Here is a 25,137-nt window from a genome sequence, read left to right as displayed (position 1 = left end):
TTCCGTTTTGACAACACATGATGTGGGGCCCCAGCACGTTGTTGCAATCAAAGCTGGCGTGTGAAAGCAACTTTATGTATTTTGAGTTCATAAAATGTTGGGATAAATATGTCAGGTCTGAGCATGCACAGTTCTGTAGGTTCTTCTCAGTATTTCATTCCCTCGGTTTTGAGTTGTAAATGTTCTGCGCGAAGTTAGAATCCGGTTTCATTCTAGAATGGACCGGGTCCAGGTTGGAATTCTAACCCTGCGCAAGTACAGGGGTGCCATTCTAGAATGAAACCGGATTCACCAGTCGCCGGGGCCCGTAATGTTTGTAGGTAAGACAGAGTTGTCTTCCCTTGAATTATCTCCACCTGCACCTTCCCTTTGATAAAATGGGGCTGATTTGTCTACCCCTGAAAAAAATCCTTTAGCGATCTTGCGATGTCATCAGTGTCATGTCAAGAAAGTTGACACTCCTGAGTACGCAATAAACAAAGGCAGACCATAGCAAGGGGGACTACCAGGGCGGTAATGTTTGCAGGGCAGTTGTTTTTGTGATGAGAGCCGGTTGCGGCCGCTTGCAATGTCAGCGCTGTCTCCCTCTCGGAAATGTCCGGTTTTTTGACAATTTTTTTGACAGACAGACAGACAGACGGTCAGACCGACTAACCGACAGACAGACCAACAGAAGGACAGAGTGAGTTATAGAACTGTTGTCACAGGTTTTAAAAAAAGTTGACATTAACAAAAACAGAAATCAACAACAACTTTTGTCTGGTTTTATAATATTATGGGAAAACATTGAAAGCAATTCATAGTAGTAGTACTACCACAACAAATACTCTCAAAGGGGAATTCCATGCCTAAAAGTTTGACAGTTTTTATTTAATCTATCAGAATCCCTACCTTCCAAACTGTGATATGCCCACGTTTCAAACTCCTACAACCCTGCATTACTACTACACAAAAGAACAAAGTTCCAAGAATTATATCCTGGTGCACATTTATTTGTAGAGGAAGTACCAATCATTCAAGAGAGTTCACTTGATTTACAAATGGATTGGAGGTCTGTCATTTCCAAGCAACTGAATTGTAGCTTAAAATCAGTGAATACCCTTTATTTCTGACCAAGCCTCATTGCAATGACAGTCAATTAATTTTTCTCTCCAAAATCACAACATTATACCATGTCATACTTTCAAATAACCTCTAATTGCCCTTGAAAAAAATACAGGCTCCTCTGACGTTCTCAGTGCCCAGTGACGGCAGAGATTGACGAATTGCAATTCAACCGCGTAACTCAAGATGACACCACTTGAGGTAGATGTCAACTAATGATTAGTAACGACATTCCAATTCACTAAAAATGGTTTGATAAACTTGATTTTCGATAATAACTGTGGAAAGTCAGAATTTTCACACATTTCACTGTAAAAGCGTAAATACTCGAAGCTCAGCGTTCACAAATGAATCAAATGAAAGAATGAAATCGATGATTAGATGCCACAAGACCTTATGTCGAAATACAAACGCCAGTTATGGGATGATATGTCATTTTGGAGAAAACAGAGACGATTTTCTACAGAAACTAGCCTCGCCTTTGCCGATTTTCGTGGGGCCCACCGCAGCCAATTGCTTTCGTTGTGGTCGGCGCTCATAACGAGGGGTTTGCTATGGCTGCGAGTCTTGTGGTCAAAGCAGCACCGTTCTTGAGAGGCGCATGCCTGATAGAACGTTAAAGCTAGTTTAAAAAAAAAAAAAAAAAAACTTTCCCTTGCTCAAACTATATAGTCACATTATATATCGATACAAAGCTAAAGACTTTATCTTCACAATTCAGAAGACCAACTTCATGTATATGAATAAGATTAAAAGTTACAAGCGAGATCGGCAAAACACTGTCAGTCCGGAAATTTCCGTTCGTAGCGATCAGTGCTGAGTGTCTCTCAAAATCGTAATCACTTTCAGAACATCACAATCCCAATTCACGATGTCTTTGAGTAAAGTGTAAAAAACCCGAAAAAAACACCCAACCAAACACACAAAAAACAAAAACAAACAGAAAATCCACATTTGTGGCTTTGGCTGTGTGATAGTCTAACTGAAATGACTATTCCAACTTGGACCCAAATTCCAACCTTGCGCACGGACGATTCTAGAATGGACCAGCAACAAGGGTTTCATTCTAGAATGGCACCCCTGTACTTGCGCAGGGTTAGAATTCCAACCTGGACCCGGTCCATTCTAGAATGAAACCGGATTCTAAGTTCGCGCAGAACATAAATATTAAGCTTAGTGATCAAATGTGGAGGCTACGTTTGGTCAAAGGTCACAGAAGATATGCGTCGTGCAGCGAAGGAAAGAATCGCGATCTTGTTTCCAGCTCATTGCCTCTTTGTTTTTCATTAGACCTGTCAGTCTGCTTGCTCGTCTTTGTAAGATGTTTGCATATATTGTTGCTCTGTTCTTTGCTTTTATTATCATTTCTTATTTGCGCTTCGTTTATTGATACAACGTCTTGTGCACGGGTCACATTTTGTGTGTCAGGCGTCAATTGGTTTGACTTGAACTCAGTTGACGTTCGTGTATGTTTCTCCGAACGTCTGTTTATCGAAACACAGACGCACGCACTCCATGACTTTGTGAGAAGACAAAACATATCGCTAGGTTTCATTTGTTTGTGATGCATTTATGACCTTTCATGAAGTAGTTTTGTTTTGTGTTAACTTTTGCCAGTTTGCCAGTTCGTTTTTGGAACTTTGGAATGCTGTCTGTTTAGGTCTGGGGAAACGCCAATGATAAGGCCAACAACAAAAAATTGTCTGTTTCTGGTCACCCGACCGACCCTAAATTTTGGCGCCGACCCTAAACTTTTTTTTTCCAAACTCAATTTTTTTTTCTCTTTTTGGTGGTAAAGGACAGGGTGAGAAAATAAACAACAAAAACGTGTGAAACCGAAAGTCCGCTGACGATTTGTAAATGTGTTGAGTGTCTTGTCTCTATGTATAGTGAATCCAGTCTCTTTGCGCGATTTTTAAAGTTAGTTTTATTGGTCTACATTTGGGGTAAAAAAAAAATTTAAAAAAAAATTTAAAAAAATCACGACCTACCGACCCTATTTTTTTTAGCCATGTTACCAGAAACAGACAATTTTTGTTGTTGGCCTAAGAGCCGAAGAATCCCCGAGCGTTTCTATTGGGTTTGCTTTTGATTATCCATGTTTATTACCAATTCAGTGCCCCATATGGCTTTTTGACCAATCAGGACGGATTCTAGGTGACCCTCTAAATGTTATAACGTTCAGGCAGGGACCCTTTTTGTTTATCACGCTAAGAATTAATACGACAAATTAAAAATGTAATTCAACAATATCAGCGTGATTTATTCTAATGAATGACACTTCAAATGCTGTCAGATAATACTCTCTTTATCTAAAAAAAAAATACCGTAAAGCGAGTTTTGTCGGTGGGTGCGTTTCGAAACAGCATGGCACCGCCCATCGTCGGAGTGTGCAATGCCGACCGCTCACTTGAAGTTTAAATGATCAAAGTTCGCAAAAATCAAGTGAAATTGCGTCACTCGCTTTACGTCAAATGTATCTTTACGTCATTTACCATCCGTCTGGAGTCGGTTCTAAATCTGTCGCTCTCTGTTCAACAAGAAAAGCGAAGCAACCGAAACGCATGTCCAACATCGTTTATCTTGTGAGATAGTTGTGTGTCAAACGCATTTGACCTGTGGATATTCATCACGTCAGGTGTGTTACTCTGATTGGCTGACTCAGGTCACGAGAATTCTTTGACTGACAGGCATAATCAGGTCAAGTTCCCATTGCGGCTGTTCTGTCTAATTCGTGGGGACGCTTCGAAATTTCTTTTGGTCGAATTAAACGGTAATAAAACCGGTATTTCTAATATGCTGACCGTTAGCAAATGACAACAGACATGTCTCACAAACGATATCAGCATTCGCCTAAAAGGCTCATGCTTGATATCTTTTTTCTCGCCATGTCTTGTTATCATTTGCTAACAGTCAGCGTATAAGAAATAACCCATAATAACCTGCTTCCTGCAACTATGGTAACCGGGGATTTATTGCATGGGGAACATGACATTTATTTCCCAGCTGCTTGTGAATGAAAACTCGTGAAAATGATGACAATATGTCATAAAATACATTTTAGGGCTATCAATCGAACAAACAAATGTTATTGCTTTTTGAAAGGCGTTTTCGAATTATTATTTTTTTACAATTTTATTCTGTTTTCGTGTTTTTCAAGAGCGTAAAGAAACGGTCTCAAAACGATCATGGGACTTTGTAACCAGACAACTTGCTTTAACCATTACAAATCGGTCCAGGCTTTTACTCCGAATAAGACGATTCGCCTGTGACGTCCACGTGAACACATACTGGCTAACAATAGCATGATGGTGTTCTGTGCAAACTGATATTTTTACTAAATTGATTTGCGACTTGACACTTGTGTCTGTAGTCACGAAATTCATTCATCACACAATTCCTACTCCTCGCACACAAACAAAGGCGGCGGCATTTTGTCATGTGTTCAAATTGAAGGATGCGTAATAATGTAAACATCTAGATAGTTCTGATGTTTACAAAATCGTTTACACAGAAAGATATTCAAGCACCGTTAGTTGCATTATTGCAGGGGTTTGTCATTCTGCCTAATTTACTTAACTGAATAATGAAATGCATAATAGCTATCAAGCATTCTTGTTTTTACCTTTTTCCATCCCAGTACTTTTCAAAGAACATCTTTGTTATATGACCCCATCCTCTACCCCTGACTGCATTATACGGAAGTCATCTCAACATGTCTAGTGTTGAAATACTCTGTTCCCTAATTAATCAACAATTCAAATCACAGGATCAACCATTTCATGGGGAATTGTTATGTTTTTCCAGATTACTACAACGAGATTATAAACCCCGACTACGTATCTTCCGGGCCAACCAGTAAGTATAGCCTTAAGCAATGTGGTGTCAATAGTCTCTTTCTGACTCTCTCTTTCTCTGACTCTCTCTTTCACTCTCTCTCCCTATCTCGCTCTGTCTCACTCTCTCTCTTTCTCATTCATTCTCTCTCATTGTCTCTCTCTCACTGTCTCTTTCTGTCACCCACTCTCTCTGTCATTCTCTCTCTCTGTCACTCTCTCTCTCTCTCTCTCTGTCTCTCTCTCACTCTCTGTCTCTCTCTCTCACTCTGTCTCTCTTACTCTGTCTCTCTCTCACTCTATCTTTATCTCTCGCTCTATCTCTCTCTCTCTTTGTTTCTCTCTCTCTGTTTCTCTCTCTCTCTCTCTCTCTCTCTCTCTCTCTCTGAAAAACACACACACACACACACACACACTTTACACACATACACACACACACACACACACACACACATACACACATACACACACACACACACTCGTGTGACTGCAGCGCGGATGCTCTTTTACTCTGACCTTTATGCAATGTATTTGTTTCAGTTGGCCAAGTTCCAGGAAGCAATTATGAGGACATTGATGGATTGAGAGTGAATCCGACCCTCCAAGTCGCCGCCTACGCACAACCATCAAATTACGCTAAAAAGGAAAACATATCCGACGATTACGCATGCGTTCGAAGAGATAGATAATTTTCATCCTAAAAATGCAGTTCGTCAAATTCTGACCGCCCCCCCCCCCCCCTCTCTCTCTCTCTCTCTCTCTCTCTCTCTCTCTCTCTCTCTCTCTCTCTCTCTCTCTCTCTCTCTCTCTCTCTCTCTCTCTCTCTCTCTCTCTCTCTCTCTCTCTCTCTCTCTCTCTCTCTCACTATCTTTCTCTCTATCTCTCTCTCTCTATCTTTCTTTCTCTTAAAGAACATCACATACTTGGTGTAACTGTCGATGAAGAAATGAAATGGCAAACACACATAAGCAACCTCTGCAAAGTGTTATCAAGGAATTTGTATTTGTTGTCAAAACACAAACATTATGCGAAGTCTGAAACATTAACAATGTTCGTTCATGCTCATATATAGCTATTCTGATGGACACGTGGGGGAATTCGGGGGCTGTGATTGGATGGTCTCTTCCGATCATCAAAGCATAATGCTACGGAAGTCGGCCATTTTACTCAATATCCAAAAGCATATTGAGAAAAATGGCCGACGCATGATTCCGGTTTACCCATCTGTACCACGGCGATGTTTCTATCGACAACAGCATACACTGACAACTTAAAAAGCTGTTTCAACAACTGTGTTGTGAAGTCGAATGCACTTGGAGTCAGTTTTTCTTCCAAAGTCAGCCGTGTAGCGGTGTGCATGTCTGCGCAAACATGATGCACGTAAGAAGTTTGTCTGCTATCAAAACCTGAGATCAACGCATCGACGCAAAAACTGTCATTTTGTAAGTTTGGAACAACAAATCAAGGTCATAACAGCTATATAATCGCTATTGTATTTTCAGCGTAGCAATAGGGTCCGATATTTAGACTCGAACAAGTATAATGCGACTCGTCTTCGACTCGTCGGCATTATACTTGTCTCGTCTAAATATCGGGCCCTATTGCTACGCTGAAAACACAATAGCTGTTAATAATGCCTCATAATAATTTTGCTTCGACATAGTGGGATGGCTGCAGTGATGTTCACTTATTAAAATTCAATTCTTTGTACCGTCGTGCTGCAAAACTTATCCTGTATGAATCGCACATGTCTACAGAAATGAAGTTAAACAGCCTTAATTTCCTTCCCCTAAAAACCCACCTTGCATACAATAAGGCTGTCTTTATGTATACATTAGTTCATGGTGATGTGCCCAGTTATGTGCAATCCTATTTTACACATGTTACGAAGAGGTATGGGTCTCAAAATTTACTTCCTCCAATTCCTCGTATAGATCTTTATAAATCCAGCTTAGCTTTTTCAGGATCATCTCTGTGGAATTCTTTGCCAATAGAAATCAAACGATCCGCATCCTTAAAGGCCTTTAAAAGGCAGTTGCACACACATTTGATCACACTATAAACTGCCCCTGATGTTTAGTTTCCATTGTGTACTCGGATAATGTATGCAATGCTCTTAAGTGGTTGTTTGTTTTTAAAATATTGTATATGTAGTTAATCTGAATGTGTAATCCCTCGTCCCCCTCCCCCTTCTTCTTAAAACTTTAGCTGCCTGTATATGACCCTGTTCGGCAATACATTGCTGTACTTTTTTAAGAAATCTCAAAAAACATTTACGTTTGTTTGTGTCTGGTTTTGTTCTATATGACTTTGTGAGTCCAATATTTTTTTATGTTTATACTCGACCATTATTTTGATGTTTTATTAGTTTAATACTTTGATGAGGTATGTGCGCAGTCTTTGCTTTTGTTTACAATTATTCTCTGTATATGTTCCAAGGACAGGTTGGAAGATTAGGCTAAGCCTAAAACCTTTATCCTTATGTAATAAAGTTCTGAGTTCTGAGTTCTCTCTCTCTCTCTCTCTCTCTCTCTCTCTCTCTCTCTCTCTCTCTCTCTCTCTCTCTCTCTCTCTCTCTCTCCCTCTCTCTTTCTCTCTCTCTCTCTTTCTCTCTCTCTCTTTTTCTCTCTCACTCTCTCTCTCTCTCTCTCTCTCTCTCTCTCTCTCTCTCTCTCTCTCTCTCTCTCTCTAAACCATTGGAGAAGTATATTCAAAAACACCTACTGGAATATATGGATCAAATGAAATCGCTTCACCCATTTCAGTCTGGATGTTGCTATACGCACTCCTGGCACACTGCTCCACGGTGGAGACACGTAACGCCCAATATACGTACCCAGGCGCTTGTTACGCCCGATTTTGTACCCAGAAGTCAAATGCGATGTGAAGGTATACTGGCTAGAATTTTATTACAGAAAAGAATCAGAAGCATACTAAAAACAGATTAGTTCAGGTATGGTTGTGAACGTTTTTCTGCACTAAGCAGTGTTTTTTTGTTTGAAATTTAGGCGTGTAATTTAAGCACAACTGGAGCATTATTCCTGGACTTAACGAAAGCTATTGACCTTGTAGACCACTCCTTATTAATAAAGAAATTAAGAAATTACACATAAATTTAAAAAGCGACTCTGTTTCTGCCTTTTTTTTAATAATATCTTTTAAAACGGACACAATAATATTTGTATCAATTAACTGTAAAACTCCGTCAAATGATTTTGTCATAAGTGGGGTGCCTCAAGGTTCTGTATTAAGACATATATTGTTCTGTATGTACACAAATGATTAAACCTTTACATGTGTCAGATGAGAAAGTAAGATTTGAGTTATTTGCGGATGATTCATCTGTTTACACAAGTCAGAAGTCTTTGGAATCTGTTAACCAATCTCTTCAAACAAGTCTAGATAAGATAACATAATGGTGCACCGCTAATGCTATGATTGTTCACCCCATTAAAACCAAAAGTATAGTGATGACAAGTAGACAAAAGCACCAATTAAAACTCTTACAGATACAACTGTCAACTGGTTTAACTCAATTGCAAATTTGTATCTAAGAATTTGTGTTTAGTGTCAACGTTAATTAAGGCATTTGAAGCACACAAGTTGTTTTATTACGCCCACATAATGCAGCATGTCAACTTTGCTTCAACACTTAGGGACAACTGTATTGATGTTGATTTAAAACGACTCAATTCTCTTCATTGCCGTGCGTCAAAACTAATTCTGCACGAGCCGAATTACACAACAGATGATATATTAAAGCTCCTTAATTTCAATTGACGCTTAACAAGGCGGTTTTTATGTATAAAGCAATGATGCTCCTAGATATCTACGATCACAAAATCTGACCCCCCTGTCCTTAGTCTAGACTTGTATTATTCAAGTGTAGCCTTCTCAAGAGCGTCTCTCTGGAATTCCCTACCCCTACAAATCCTAAATGCCACATTTGTGAAATCGTTTAGCCTCCAGTTCCATTCCCGCTTGATGAGTAAATAGAATATTTTTCATGTCTGATAGTTGTTTGCCTTTTTTACATTTAGTCAAGTTTTGACTAAATGTTTTAACATAGAGGGAAAATCGAGACGAAGGTCGTGGTGTATGTGTGTGTGTGTGTGTGTAAGTGTGTGTGTGTGTGTCTGTGTGTGTCTGTGTGTGTCTGTGTGTGTGTGTGTGTAGAGCGATTCAGAGTAAACTACTGGACCGATCTTTATGAAATTTTACATGAGAGTTCCTGGGTATGATATCCCCAGAAAGGTTTTTCATTTTTTGGATAAACGTTTTTGATGACGTCATATCCGGCTTTTTGTAAAAGTTGAGGCGGCACTGTCACACCCTCATTTTTCAATACAATTGATTGAAATTTTGGCCAAGTAATATTCGACGAAGGCCGGACTTTGGTATTGCATTTCAGCTTGGAGGCTTAAAAATTAATTAATGACTTTGGTCATTAAAAATCCGAAAATTGTAATTATAATTATGTTTTTATAAAACGATCCAAATTTACGTTCATCTTATTCTTCATCATTTTCTGATATAAAAAAAAACATATAAATATGTTATATTTGGATTAAAAACAAGCTCTGAAAACTAAAAAATATAAATTATGATTAAAATCAAATTTCCCAAATCGATTTAAAAACAGGTTCATCTTATTCCATGTGTGTTTATCATTCCAACAAGATATAGATATGATATGTTTGGATTAAAAACAAGCTCAGAAAGTTAAAAAGAATAGAGATACAGAAAAGCGTGATAACCTGCTCAGCGCAACCACTACCGCGCTAAACAGGCTCGCCTTTTGTACTAGCGGCGGACTAAGGTCATTGTGAACAAATGCAGTTCGTTCAGTTTCATTCTGTGAGTTCCACAGCTTGACTAAATGTAGTAATTTCGCCTTCCGCGACTTGTTTCTTCTTGTATATATATATTGATAATCATATTATACATGCAGATGATCATAACAATATCTCCCAACAAGATATATGAATTATAATGCAAGTGCAGGCTTTTTTTTCTCATCGGTTGTTTTGGATCTTAATATATGCAACCGTGTTACAATTTCCACACTATATTTTGTTTGATATAACTGTTTTTCCCTTTTGTAGTGTGTATAAGGAAATATGATTTGTTTTCCTTGTTATAATTATGAGTATGTGCGTCTGTATTAAGTATTTGTATAAGGGACAGGTTGTCATATTAGGCTTTGCCTAAAACCTCTATCCTTTGGTAATAAAGTATACTCTCTCTCTCTCTCTCTCTCTCTCTCTCTCTCTCTCTCTCTCTCTCTCTCTCTCTCTCTCTCTCTCTCTCTCTCTTTCTCTCTCTCTCTCTCTCTCTCTCTCTCTCTCTCTCTCTCTCTCTCTCTCTCTCTCTCTCTCGTTTAAACACACACACACACGCACACACACACACACCCCCACGCACACGCACACACATACACACACGCATACACACAGACGCATACACACACACACACACATATACACACACACACATATACACACACACACATACATACATACACACACACACACACACACACATGCACACACTATTTTAACTACCACTGTTCACTAAGTGACATTGGCCTTTTTTAATGCTTGGTAGCTACACCACTCATTTTCTTACAAAAAGGCTTCTGAATACCTCTTTGAAGGACATAACATTCTTAACCAAATTGAAATACATGCCTATTCGGAAACGATACGCCCAAACCGAACTATAGTTGTCGATGAGGGAATTATAATTAAATTTCAAAACCTCGTACAAACTACCTTAAACAGGAAACACATTTTCAAACGGAAAAAAAAACAACGATCGCAGCAAATGACTGACTGCGATGTGTACGAGTATGTTATGCAGTGTCCGCGCGATATGACCCAATTTCTTTCGAAAATATACACATCGAAGTTTACGATAAGTTATACCAATGCCGGATCGCTTGCCCCGAGTTTCAGCCGACAACCGTTGTTTTACACGCGTGCTTAGCGATCGCTGTAACGATCGTAGCTCCGATGTACAGCTTTTCGAAATAGAAATGCATCATATCGATTTGACACTGTAAAGCATATAAATCGAAGTCAGTTATTCGCTGCGCTTGTGGCTTAAACTGGTCGACCATGTGTTTCCCGTTAGACCATGTGTTTCGTGTTAAGGTTGTTTGTGCGAGGTTTTGTTAGTGGTGCGCAACTTCCTTCCGCTTGCAAATCTTGACAGAATTATTTCTGAAAATCATCAATTAGAAGGAAATCGACGTCCCCATGGTTTTCATATTCAGTAGAACCCTCCTTTGAAGACCTGAACTAATCTAAGAAGATCTGGTCTTAAAGCCATCCTCCATCTCCCGTATGCCAAGCAAACCGGCGATAGGGTCAAATGGTGTGTGCAACTCGCAGCTCTTTTGAATTGATGACGGGGATGTGGGCTACCAAAAACGATACAACTTCGGCTTTTTTGAAATGCTGGTGGACTTAGATTTCAACCATTTGATACTGTGAGTTGCTGTGCCTGTGAAGATTTGGAATTGTGCACATAAAAACGTACTTCCGCAACAGGGCGACTATCACATCAAATGAGTTGCATCTTACCATGCCAAAGCAGACGAATTTCCCGCAAACAGCTAGTTTCTTTGAAGATGCCGCCACTCTGTTTTGTGTCACTATCAGTCATTTGTTATAACGTTGTACTGGAATTGTATTTTAGATTCAGAGGTGCAAAACAACATGCTTTTGCAGATATAGAGTAGGATTGAAAGCGCAAACGACTAAATTGATCATGTATGAAAAAGTGGGTCACACGGGGCCCCGATGGGTCGGGGGTTGAATCAACCACGAGAATCGGTGTGAGGTGTACGCGTGCTAAATAGCAAATCAAGTGATCTGTAAGTGTCATTTAATGTTGTTGAATGCTATTGTGAGTGTGTCCCATAAGGTTAGTTATATTATGCTGTTTTATTGAAAGATGTCATCGTTCTGTAAACCTCATGAGGCGGAGTGGGGCATTAAAAGGGAGAGAGTCTTAAGATGGGGGTACATTAACAGATGCTTTGTAAAAACAAATCTGAGAAAAGTGGACTTTTAAAGGAATGAATTCTTCCATCTGGGTGGGGTGGGGGTAGTCGAGTTGTCGAGGGTGTCTTCTATCGGGCGGGGGGTCTTAAGAGGTACGGATAGAGTCTGCTATTTGGGGTGGGGGGGGGGGGTCTTTTAATAAGGGTTTCACTGTAATGGGAGAGGTGTTGTATAAAACACTTGCTTGTCTTGTTATTTAATACTTGTGCACACAATCTTTCCTGCGTCATTGTTATTTTATTTATATTTTTTTATATGTTCAATCGTATTGCCTTTTGTCTTTATGCATGGCACTTTTGATGTAAGCATACCAAATTCGCTCCTATTTATTCAGTTAATGTATTCATAATGTAGCTCAGTATAATATATTTGTCAAAATGCACGGTTATGTGAAATTAGTTGTTTTTGCTGTTTTAATTATATTGTATATAGTGTATATCAATCAATCAATCAATGAAGCTTATATCGCGCATATTCCGTGGGTACAGTTCTAGGCGCTCTGCAGTGATGCCGTGTGAGATGAAATTTTATACGGCCAGTGGATTGCAGCCATGTCGGCGCATATTTACCTTTCACGGCCTTATTCCAAGTCACACGGGTATGGTAGAAAATTATTAACTGTGCCTAAGCAATTTTGCCAGGAAAGACCCTTTAGTCAATCGTGGGATCTTTAACGTGCACACCCAATGTAGTATACACGGGGGGTGGTTCGGACACCGAAGAGAGTCTGCACACAAAGTTGACTCTGTGAAATAAATTTCCGCCGAACCTGGGATCGAACTCGCGCTGACAGCGGCCAACTGAATACAAATCCAGCGCGCTACCAACTGAGCTATATCCCCGCCCCTATGTATATAGCTTCTCTGAAAGTTCGTTCATGTTGTATTAATTAACGTTGGGCTTCAGGCGAATGAAATGATATGTCCAGTGTCTTGTTTTTAGATCGTGAAATTCAAAGCAAACGCCTGAATGACACATGTAATCAAAACTGTGATTCTTGCTGATGATAGCAACACAGAACCACCGTAAACAGAACAGGTTCCGGTTGAATTGATTATTAGAGTTTGAGACTTATTGCTTATTGGGTATTTTTCTTCTGGTCTTGGGTTAAGTGGCAGCATCTTCCACTGACAGTCTAACATTGTGGTGATATCAGGGACGCTCACTGGAATAAAGCTGCTTTTTGTTAAAGTTGGCTTGTTTTCTTACCTTGGGAGGTGTGTGTGTGTGTGTGTGTGTGTGTGTGTATGTGTGTGTGTTTGTGTGTGTGCGTGCGTGCGTGCGTGCGTGCGTGCGTGTGTGTGTGCCTCTGTGTGTGTGTGTGTGTGTGTGTGCGTACGTATGTGTGTGTGTGTGTGTGTGTGTGTGTGTGTGTGTGTGTGTGTGTGTGTTTGTGCTCGAGTGTGTGTACGTAGTATGTACATGCGTGCGTGCGTGTGTGTGTGTGTGTGTGTGTGTGTGTGTGTTATGACCGTGCGTGTGTGTGTATTATGAGTGTATTTTACCATTTCGGTACACCATGGCGCGTATGCAAGACGATACGATTGCATGTCGTACGACAAGCGCCCCGAAGTTTAATAGCTCTCTGTTCGACAACTTTTGTCGTGCTGCCGAATTCACAGGCATCGGACAGCCTCCCCGATAGCTAGCGGGGCAATTCCCTTGTTTACGGTCGCTCTGCGCGTGCGCCTGACGCAGCAGCTGAGCCCTGTCAAGGCCCCGCTTGCTGTGGCTGGCTGACCGTGGCTGGCTCACCCCAAATCGGCGCCACGCAAACATCTTGATAATTATGCACCAGACGCGTGAAACCGCAAGACGAGTATCACTTGCGAGACAAGAGGCTAGGCACCCATTCTGAATGTTGTCAGTTATCACATCCGTCAACAGTCAACTGCAAAATATCGTGCATGCGGAATATGAATTTGTGCATGTATCCCGTCCCCCAAAATCGTATGTCTTAGAATATTTCTTCTTTCCCGGTAACGCTGCAAACTGATGGCCGCAATCTTGAAATCAAAGTTATCGTAACGACAACAGTGCTTATCGGTAGGGATAGGCACCTCTAACTTTATCGTAGGACAGTGCCTACGATAGGCGCTATCGGTTCTTCGTGAATTCCACGACAGGGGGTTATCGGAAGTTTTCTGTTTCTCGTACCGACAAAACCACTGTCGGATTCTTCTTGAATATGGGCCCATATGGATTTTTGACCAATCACGACTGATTGTAGGTGATAGTCTAAATGTTAGAACGTTCAGACAGTGACCCTTTTTGTTTATCATGCTAAAAACTAACAATACAAAGTAAACATTGGAATTAACAAAATCAGCGTGACTTATTCTAAAGAATGACACTTCAAATGCTGTCAAATACTTCACTCTTTCTCCAAAAAATACCGAAAAGCCAGCTTTGTCGGTGGGCGCTTTGCAGAACGGCAAGGCACCACCCACCCTCTGCGATTGCAAAGCCGACCCACTCACTTCAAAATGTCATTGTCAAAGTTTTTAAGATTCAAGTGAAATTGCGTTATTTAATTTATGTCAAATATATCGTTACGTCATTTCGTTTCTCTCTGGCGTCGTTTCGAAATCTGTCGCTCTCAGTTGAACAAGAAATATCGAAGCAACTGCGTTATCATTTGCTAACAGTCAGCATAACTCATATTGTGTGTGTATGTCTCACGGTTTCCTTCTTTGCCACTACTAAAGCAAACGTGTGCAAGATTGTATGTTACACGCTTTGGAGCATGGCAAGAACGGAGTCAAACTTGCAATCGTCCCTCCAAAAGGCCAAAAATGCACACATGGCTTTCATATCTCTCGCTTTAACTCATTTCTCCTCTTTACAAATTCTTCAACACTGAGAATACTGCAAACGGCATCCCAGATGACAGTACTGTTTTCATACGCGAGTTTAGCTGCCATTTGAAAGTGGCTCGCCTGTCAGTCTGAATTATAAAGGATAAAGTTGTGTACAGAGAAGACAAATGGAGCGTAAAGAACAAACTATTCGCGCATTCAGACACAGAAAGACGTCATCAAAAGATACAGACTGTGATCGACGTCATTCGCCCATACCGATACGTAATTTATAGTTGTTCGGTCACTTCCGTGAAATAAGTAGATCTCTCCACACTAATGGCTGAAGTGGATATAGCGTTGTCAAAGCGTGATTACGTAAAACGTGTTTGTTCTCTCCTCTGTTGAAGCTGTGAGACATAAATGCTATTTAGACTTGGCCGTGTGACAGAGTTTCTTCCACACTCGACTAGTTGATGGCTAACTCAGCCTGACAACTTCGTTAGACATCAATGTAATCTCCTGTGCAAGAACACGTCTGTCACACGACCAAAATCTGACTAGCAGGTAATGCGAAATGTGTGTTTAATGATCGAAGATGTCAAGTCAGTAAACTTTCTACATGACACATTTTTACATCCAAAAACACATAAACCAACTACAGAACACTAAATCACACAGTAAACTGAACAAACATGGATATGTGGAATACAATCTCTTTGTGGGTAAACAAATACCCACATTTTTAAGGACGTACGACTTTGTGGATTAAATGGAATATATCTAACGAAGAAAATGTTTCAAATCGCCCAAGATATGACGGCTTACTAGTGCCAAAACATTGGGTTACCATTTTCACGTGAAAATTAGTAATTACCAGTGTTAATTACTAATTTTTATTTTTGCCTCGTTTTCGGTCACAGGAGTCGGACTTTAAGAGTCTGCACTGAGAGGTTTTGACGTCCAGCAAACATCACTCTCACACTATTTCTGAAATATATGTTAATAGAAGGCCTTATCGAGCAAGTTATCCGACGGGAAAATGCATTTCACAGTTTTCTGCAATAGCGCTTTCCTTAAACGTTGTTTTGGGTATCTTAGAAAAGAATAATCGACTCCAAAAACTTTCGAATCGAAGCTGTTCGCAGCAGACGGACTTTTGATCGGCTGTGGTCAAACACTTTCACAGATATCTTTCAATATAACTCCTTATTCGACAAGTTGTCGGGCAGACAGCCGTACCCCATATTTGTGTCCACTACCACACTCATACATTTGCTTTGTAGTGTATTAGTGAAGGACAATCGATCCGAAAATGTTCGAACCGAGAGAGGAAAAATGGTGGCCTGCCGGACATGTGCTAAAGGTCCGACCACTAGCAGACGCGGTCTCTTCGGTCGAGACTCACACACTTTCACAAATATCTTTCGATAGAATTCGTTATTCAACAAGTTGTCGGACAGACAGTTGTATGTCACGCTTATCTACACATGCGCTCAGCTCTTATTGCTAATTTGCATCGGATTAAAGAACTATAGACCAGAAAAGTTTCGAATCGAAGGATGTTTCGCTCTGGCCAGTGTAACAGTCGCGCATGCGCATTGAGCCCCCACAGTCACGAGGCACATGAACATTAGTAATTAACGCGTGAAAATTACTAATTTTTATATTTAGTCAAGTTTTGACTAAATATTTTAACATCGAGGGGGAATCGAAACGAGGGTCGTGGTGTATGTGCGTGTGTCTGTGTGTCTGTGTGTCTGTGTGTGCGTGTGTGTGTGTGTGTAGAGCGATTCAGACTAAACTACTTAACCGATCTTTATGAAATTTGACATGAGAGTTCCTACGTATGAAATCCCCGAACGTTTTTTTCATTTTTTGATAAATGTCTTTGATGACGTCATATCCGGCTTTTCGTGAAAGTTGAGGCGGCACTGTCACGCCCTCATTTTTCAACCAAATTGGTTGAAATTTTGGTCAAGTAATCTTCGACGAAGCCCGGACTTCGGTATTGCATCTCAGCTTGGTGGCTTAAAAATGAATTAATGACTTTGGTCATTAAATATCTGAAAATTGTAAAAAAAAATAAAAATTTATAAAACGATCCAAATTTACGTTTATTTTATTCTCCATCATTTGCTGATTCCAAAAACATATACATATGTTATATTCATATTAAAAAGAAGCTCTGAAAATTAAATATATAAAAATTATTATCAAAATTAAATTGTCCAAATCAATTTAAAAACACTTTCATCTTATTCCTTGTCGGTTCCTGATTCCAAAAACATATAGATATGATATGTTTGGATTGAAAACACGCTCAGAAAGTTAATACGAAGAGAGGTACAGAAAAGCGTGCTATCCTTCTTAGCGCAACTACTACCCCGCTCTTCTTGTCAATTCCACTGGCACTGCCTTTGCCACGGGCGGTGGAGTGACGATGCTACGAGTATACGGTCTTGCTGCGTTGCGTTGCGTTCAGTTTCATTCTGTGAGTTCGACAGCTACTTGACTAAATATTGTATTTTCGCCTTACGCGACTTGTTAGTTTTGGTGCTAGTAAGCCATCAGGAAGCGAGCCAAAACTGAAAATTAGACATTAACACTTGAAAATTAGTTATTAACACGTGAACATTAGTAACTAACACGTGAAAATACTATTTCACGTCATAATTGTACTTTTCTCATGAAAATTAGTAACTTTCCCGGGTTAATTACTAATTTTTAGTTTTGGCGCTAGTAAGCCGTCATACCAAGAGCTGTACCGTTAAGCTTAGGAGTAGTTATTTTGTGACCAAACACCAGGTATACCTTAAAATAAACGTTTGGGCGCTGAGTAACTCAAATTGAAAACGGCTGTATTTTGAATTGAAATCCCCGACTGTAATTCTCATGTTAGCGCGACTCCTAGTTTTCGTCCTACTTTTTGACCTTGAGCATTCCACGCACTATTCATGGAGATACAGATTTGAAATTGAACGGAGAGCTACAGCTTTCGTTTTCGGGGTTGAATAGATGACAACACACACGGAGAAGGTCTTAGAATTGGTGTGTGAGCGTTCTATTTTTCAAATCTGAATGCTGTATTTGGTACTCATTAGTGGGGCTCCTATGTTGCAAAATCAATCATTTCTTGTGACAAACACCAAATTTGGCATACATGTACAGTTTTATGTGCTTAACAAAACCTGATACAGAGCCACCGCGAAAAATTAAAAAATCGGTAGTTTTTATAACAAAATTCAAAATGGCCGCCAGTAAAAACGGTTGGGTATGTTAGGCATATTTCATTTCATGTGACAAACACCAAATTTGGTATAAATGTATGGTTTTATGTGCTTAACAAAACCTGACACAGAGGAACCGAGAAAAAATTTAAAATCAGTAGTTTAAAAAAAAATCAAAATGGCCGCCTGTGAAAAAGGTATTCAGGCGTATTTGATGCTACAAGTCATTCTCTTGCAATAGAAACTAACAGAAACATAACAATACATGTATACATGATCAATGGTGCAGCGATTGGTTGGACGGCGTGGGTGGCAGGGTTGAAGAATCGTTGGCTTACCTAACCTGTGCCAACAAAAAACTATCGCACAAATGTTCGTACCAAAACGAAAACATTTATTCCTGTGCCATTTTATTCCATTTGTCTATGCTATTAAGGGCACACAACGTGGCTATCTGGAACTCTTTTAATATAAAAGATTGAATTTACATGGGTTATGTGACCGCCGCCTAAATAAGGGTACCCCAAAAATCAAATTGATAAAAATGAAAGGTTTAATAATGACATAACACTAAAAAGTATTCATCCTGTTCTGGATAGATGTTGTGCCTCATGAATTTTTTTGGACTTTTTAATGGGTACCTAAAGTTGTGATCACATCCCCTTTGCCACGTTAAGGGTACCCTTATTTGGCGGCGGTCATGTGACCCCTGTAACTAAATCTTCTTTTATCTGAAAGATGTGCCATTTGTGAGAGCCTTTACTGGCATAAAAAGTTTGAATAAAATGATACGGGAATGAATGTTTGAGTTGGGGTACGAAAATGGGTGCAATAATATTTTTACACAGTTTAATTTGCTGATTTTCACAGGCATGCAAGCACAGCTGCAGAGAGCAGAGCTCTTCAGTCCTTCTTTGCAGCATTTGCAGCGTTTTGTTGTACAGCACTTCCACACTTCATGCGTTCTCGGCACATGCTGGATACCTCTTGAAGGCTCGTCCAAAATAACTCCCACTTTCCAGCCTTGGACTGCCAGCCCCACAATTATTGGTGTTGGGTTGTTTGCCTGATTGTATATTTACTGACGTAGTCTAATTGGTAGATTGCTCTTCTCAAACTCATGTCCTGCAACAGCACGTTACTTGTAAGGGTGTTTGGGGGAATTTGGCAGCGCTTTTGACTGAAGAGGTACCTTCTAGCACTGTTCACACCCAGGAAGTTTGGTTTTGTCCTGCAGAAGTACCACAAAATGCTCTTGAACTGACCTGTCAGTAGTACTTAGCTCTCAAAGAAGAGCAGACAACCTGAGGAAAGATTGTGTGATGTCTACTAATGCATGCCATACTTGTCAAGCCCCCAATACCACCGAAGAACAACACAGTATCACAGTCTGTAAAACTGTGAAACATGGGCAGGCAGGGTGACTTCTTCCCGCAGTGGGGCACTGCGGTTATGAAATTAAAGGCCCCTCCTGTTTTTGGAACCGCAGGAGCTTTCTAGTTTGATGTTAGGTAGATTTTTGGTTCCTCTTTCCTGTCATGCTCTCTTTTTCTTCATGAATTCTTTTTCTGCCTTCTTGCTCATTCACCTGTATTTTTTCCAAAAATCTCTTCTCTTGCCGCTTGTCTCGCGATTCATGTATAGTTTAATCTGTTAGTGTTCTGATGTAAGTCCAGCAGTAGATAGGTTAAGCCTATTTTAACACACTGGAAACTGGTAATCTTCCAGTAGGTATTAATTTAGTTTTACTAAAGCCTGCTGGGACACAAGTAATGGGTTAGTGCATTTGTAAACAGGAATCGCTTGACAAGTGGCCCCCTTCATCCCCCCCTTCCTCGTCCTGATATGGCTCTGCGTAGTCGGCTGGACGTTAAGCAACAAATAAACAAACAAACAAACAAACAAGGGTGACTTCTCGGGGCCAATGGCTTTGGCAATGTGGTGAGCAAAAAATGGCTGAATCCTTTTCCATAGCGATGCACACTTCATAAGCAGAAAACTGAAATCAGCTGGGATGAGAAGCAGACCGTCTTAGATGTCTGGCCTCCTCTAAATCCATGGTGTAGGAAATCCACCTGGGGTACCCTTCATACAAAAGCTGAAAAGTGACAATTTTATTTGAATAATGTTTACTATCTCAGAGAGTTAGCCAAAGTCTTCACACAAAAGATAAAATGCAAAAATTGTATTTTAACTATTTGTATAATTCTTACTATTTAAGGTCAATACAAAAAAACTGTTTCCAGTTACCCAACTGATTCTTAAATCTTGCTGGCCGCTACATTCATTAGAATTCTAACAGTCGCTTACAGAATGTTGACCCTTGTGAGGGTATGGTAAACCCACCAAATTCACAGAGGTAGCTTACGCATATGTGTGCATACTTGTTAATTATCAAAAAAAAGATGCAAACTGTTCAGCTACTCTGGAGGTATTAGGTACCAACCTTGATAGTAATGGTGAAATCAGCTCGTTTGTGTGGCACCGGCAGAATTGCTCATAATGTATTCACGCAGCACTCTTGTTCTCAGGAACCCGCATGTGGTGTAACCCTCAGTTGTATATTCTGTTAAAATAAAATGCACATCAATGCACGGTCAACCTAAATTAAGTAAAAGGTTGAGAAAAAAGTAACACACCAAAATCGTAACAGTGTTGAGACTCAGACTCAGAGAGAGGTACCACTTTTTTCAAAACCACTCATTTCTCATTTCATTAGCACATAAGCTTATTGCATACTTTTGTCTTTTAGCTATCATCTTTGAAAGTTTGATCACAAGACCGTAGAGACATGGGGAATGGTCCTCCCCCCTCCCCCCCAAGCTGGCCCTCCTACTAGTTAGTACATGTCATTGTCACTGTGGCCTACTCACTCTAAGTCACTCCCCCTCCCCCCTCAGGTTTTTTAGAAACTTATGGAAGTCAATTCCTTTATAATAGGCAGGACTAATTATCATGCCTTGAACAATCTCTGTCTCCTTGCCTTTTATTCAAAGTTCTTTTAACTTGTCCAAAATCATGTGGGTGGCGAGCATGGTTTTCTTTCATTCAATCAACAGATAGATCTAGATCTATCACAATCCAGTTTCAGCAAGATTTGAAAGTGTGCAGCATTTCAGCGCTTCAGCCGATCAAAAACAGACCCGAGGGGACAAATAAAGATTATAATGACGTGAAATTGGTGAATGAAAGGGTAATCTTAAAAACTTACCCTCACAAACGTTGTTTTCGCTCAATCAAAACACGCATTGGTACGGAGGCCGCCATCTTGAATTTTCTAGCTGCGGATATATACTTTTCTAAAAAAAATATAAAACTAAATGACAGAACACAAAAGTACCCATGAAAATATTTATTTCATGTATATATTCTCACCAGACAACTTCTGGTGCATTGTTAATAATTGAAGTTTACATTTGCTGAGTTGGAAATATTTACTGCTGATGGCTTTTGGTATGAAAATCGTCTGCTGTAGGTGCAGCCTTTTATTCATTATTATAAACACAAAAATCAATTTCTGAAGTGGCTCTGTATCTGAAATCATTTAAAACATCATAAGGAACAATATCACGAAGTATGATGTTTGTCACAAGATGTGATTAATTGTTGAGTGATTCTGCAACATAGGAGCCCCACTACATAGCAGATCGTACTATTCTTCAACGTACATGTTGTTGTGTCTGTTATTCGAAGCGTTCTAGCCCTGTATGGCACGGATTGTGCATGCGTTAGCTGGTCTTGATCGGCTTTGACGAATGGGTAAAGATAAAAACTAAATAAATAATGATGACGACCGTCAGTCCGGTCCTCCTGACAGGAGAGCTGGGCGATGCAAACCGCTCGCTGATTAAACTTCATTTAACTATTCGGCAAAGTTTCGGAGCACTTTTGAGAAAATCATTGCAGGTGTTACTAAATTACAGTACAGCGAATGTCCCTTGAACGTGTTAATGTCCAATTAGCCAGAAAACTCTCCAAATGGACACATTTTCACACCCTAGAACACATGAAAACAAGTCGCGTAAGGCGAAATTACAACATTTAGTCAAGCTGTCGAACTCACAGAATGAAACTGAACCCAGTCAGCACATCAACATTGCCCCAATATTGAGGCAACATTGCCGGTCACAGTGGCTCAATATTGAAAGTCAATATTGGATCAACATTGGAAGTGCAAATTTTTGCAATATTGAGGCAATGTTGGATTTCAATGTTGGATCAATGTTGGATTTCAATGTTGGATCAATGTTGGATTTCAATGTTGGAACAATGTTGGATTTCAATGTTGGAACAATGTTGGATTTCAATGATGGATCAATGTTGGATTTCAATGATGGATCAATGTTGGATTTCAATGTTGGAACAATGTTGGATTTCAATGTTGGAACAATGTTGGATTTCAATGATGGAACAATGTTGGATTTCAATGTTGAGACAATGTTGGGGCAATATGGTGATAGCGTTGACAGTATTTGTTTTCATTGACATGCTCACAATTAAGCCTGTGAAAAAAGTTCATTCTATTTTGTTCTTTCAAAAATGAACTTTTTTCACAGGATTAATTGTGAGCATGTCAATGAAAACAAATACTATCAACACTATCACAACATTGCACCAATATTGCCCCTAGCATTTTATATAACTTTTAAAACCTATTCACATACTCTTTAAGATTAAAACTATTTCAAATGTGTTGCATTTGCATCCGGCATTTGAAAAGTTGAATGTGTGTGTCAAGAATTCATTCATACTATGGACAACACGTGGTGAAAAATAATTGACAGGGAAGGCGTCAGTACTTTAGCGACGTTCACACACACACACACCAACACACAAACCCGTACATACTCACGAGGCCTCACACATGCACGCATATAACCACAAGCATGTAACATTTCAAATACACACACAATATTGCAGAAAACACACCTTCAAATATACTATCAAGCACACACGCAAGTCTCACTCAATTTTTAAGAACCGTATTCAGATCAATGAGCAGTATAATTTTAATAACCTTCTTAAATTTATATAATTTCGTGTATGTAGAAAGAGTCGATTTTCAAGGTTCAATTTAATTCAGGAATGGGAAAGCTACAGACACCCCCGACCCCATCACACACACACTGTGTGTTCAGAAAAACTGTAGGATCCAGGTCTACACGGCCTCCGTCCAGCGGCGTCGCGGCGCCCGTGCCGGTCGTTGACCTCTGCAATAACTCGTCGAGGGACGTTGCCGTAGCCGCTGTCGTCGCCGGTGATGTCGCCGCTGCCTGCTCTCTTGACAGTGGCCCATCGTCGCCCTGAAGTTCACGTATCAGAGCCAAAGTAGCAACATGGTGGCCCGGCTTTAGTTTGAGTTCGGTCACACTGGCCCTCGTGGCATTTACCAGTGCGATGTGCGTGTCAAAACCGGCCTCCACCAAAATTTCTGCCACCGTAGAAGGGAGCTGTTTTACCCACTTGTCAAACTTGAATTTGGAACTGTCTCTGTCAGTCATTTTGCACTGCTGCGTACAACATTTTTGAAGTAAAAAGAACTGAGTAAAAATGTCCAAGTCAGCTTTGCTGGCAAACAAACTTTGCTGCTGCTGCGCCGGTGTACAAAAGATGACTGACTACACTGAATGCAAAAGCTAACAATCACATATCTAGGCGTAGGAATATTTTACTCAATAGGCCCTACACACACAACTGCCACACGATACAGGACCCCTCTCACGTGCAGCCCGACCCATCCGCCGAACACGCTACTCCAAGGTGTAACCCATCCCGCAGAAGGGACCGACTGCACGAGAGATTGGCGATTTCCTTGATTGGCGCATGCGTCGAAAGTCGTCTGACATCACAATCTTGCGCGAGCCCGCAATTCGCTGTGAGCCAACGTTTACTGTCTCGATCGAGCAACACTCGGTGACAGCTGCGCCCGCGGCGCAGCAAGAGATTGCCGATCGCGGTGTGGCGATGGAAGAAACACCCTTTGTGAGAGTGAGCTTGATATCCAACAATAAACCAATGTTGAGACAACATTGCCTCAATACTCCGTGCTGACTGGGAACGCACTGTATTTCTTTTCACCAAGACCGTATAGCATTGTCAGTCCCTCACTCGTGGAAAAGGCAGTAAAATTCACAAGGCAGTATAGCGCGGTAGTGTTTGCGCTGAGCGGGATAGCACGCTTTTCTGTACCTCTATTCTTTTTAACTTTCTGAGCTTGTTTTTAATCTAAACATAACATATATGTATGTTTTTTTAGAATCAGGAACCGACAAGGAATAAGAAGAAAATATTTTTTAAATCGATGTCGGAAATTTAATTGTAATCATAATTTTCATATTTGTGACCCTCCACCACGAAATGAGTCGCATGTCACCTTTGCATGATTTTCATATTTTTACATTTTCCTAAAGAGTTTTTTATGCTCTATCCAGTGGTGAAAACCGTTTTAGAAAAGAGCGAAAACTGTATGAGTTATAAGCCTGTGACTAAGGTGACCCTCACACTGTTACCAGACACTCCCCGGACTTATATTAAGCATAGCGCAGAACCGTGCGCGGTGACATGCGACTCATTTCGTGGTGGAGGGTCACATTTTGTATTTGTTGAGCTTGTTTTTAATTCGAATATAACATATGTATATGTTTTTGGAATCAGCAAATGATGCAAAATAAGATGAAAGTATAATTATTTGGATCGTTTTATAAAACAATAATTTCAATTAAAATTTTCAGATATTTAATGACCACACTCATTAATTAATTCGTAAGCCTCCAAGCCCAAATGCAATACCAAAGTCCAGCCTTTGTCGAAGATAACTTGACCAAAATGTCAATCAATTTGCTTTAACAATGAAGGCGTGACTGTGAATGAATGCAAATGCGCTAGTACGCTGTCATACGAAAACAAACACAACTCCAAATGTAAGTTCCCTCCACTGTATTAATCAGTTATGACAGCATACACACAAATACACACAATCATGAACATAAAGGTTATATACTCAAAAATCCGGTACTCACAGTTTTGTAGCAATAAAATACCCAGAGATGACAATCTCGTACAATTGCGCTACCAAAACTCTTTACTCTTCAATCAGGTA

The 25,137-nt window shown here is 40.1% G+C and overlaps 1 long non-coding RNA gene across 1 annotated transcript in view; it reads left to right on the top strand.

Annotated features, from left to right (window-relative positions):
- Positions 1 to 5,672, top strand: part of LOC138956740 (uncharacterized) — a 6,008-nt gene extending 336 nt beyond the window's left edge. The window contains exons 2-3 of the long non-coding RNA XR_011452779.1: positions 4,912 to 4,962; positions 5,481 to 5,672. This is a non-coding gene — a long non-coding RNA (uncharacterized lncRNA). The remainder of the gene's footprint in view (positions 1 to 4,911; positions 4,963 to 5,480) is intronic.
- The last annotated feature ends 19,465 nt before the right edge of the window (positions 5,673 to 25,137 follow it).

The sequence above is a fragment of the Littorina saxatilis genome, unplaced genomic scaffold, assembly GCF_037325665.1.
Source record: "Littorina saxatilis isolate snail1 unplaced genomic scaffold, US_GU_Lsax_2.0 scaffold_800, whole genome shotgun sequence".
Classification (NCBI taxonomy): domain Eukaryota; kingdom Metazoa; phylum Mollusca; class Gastropoda; order Littorinimorpha; family Littorinidae; genus Littorina; species Littorina saxatilis.
The sequence above is the reverse complement of the archived record's forward strand: the minus strand, read 5'-3'. Positions and strand labels throughout refer to the sequence as shown.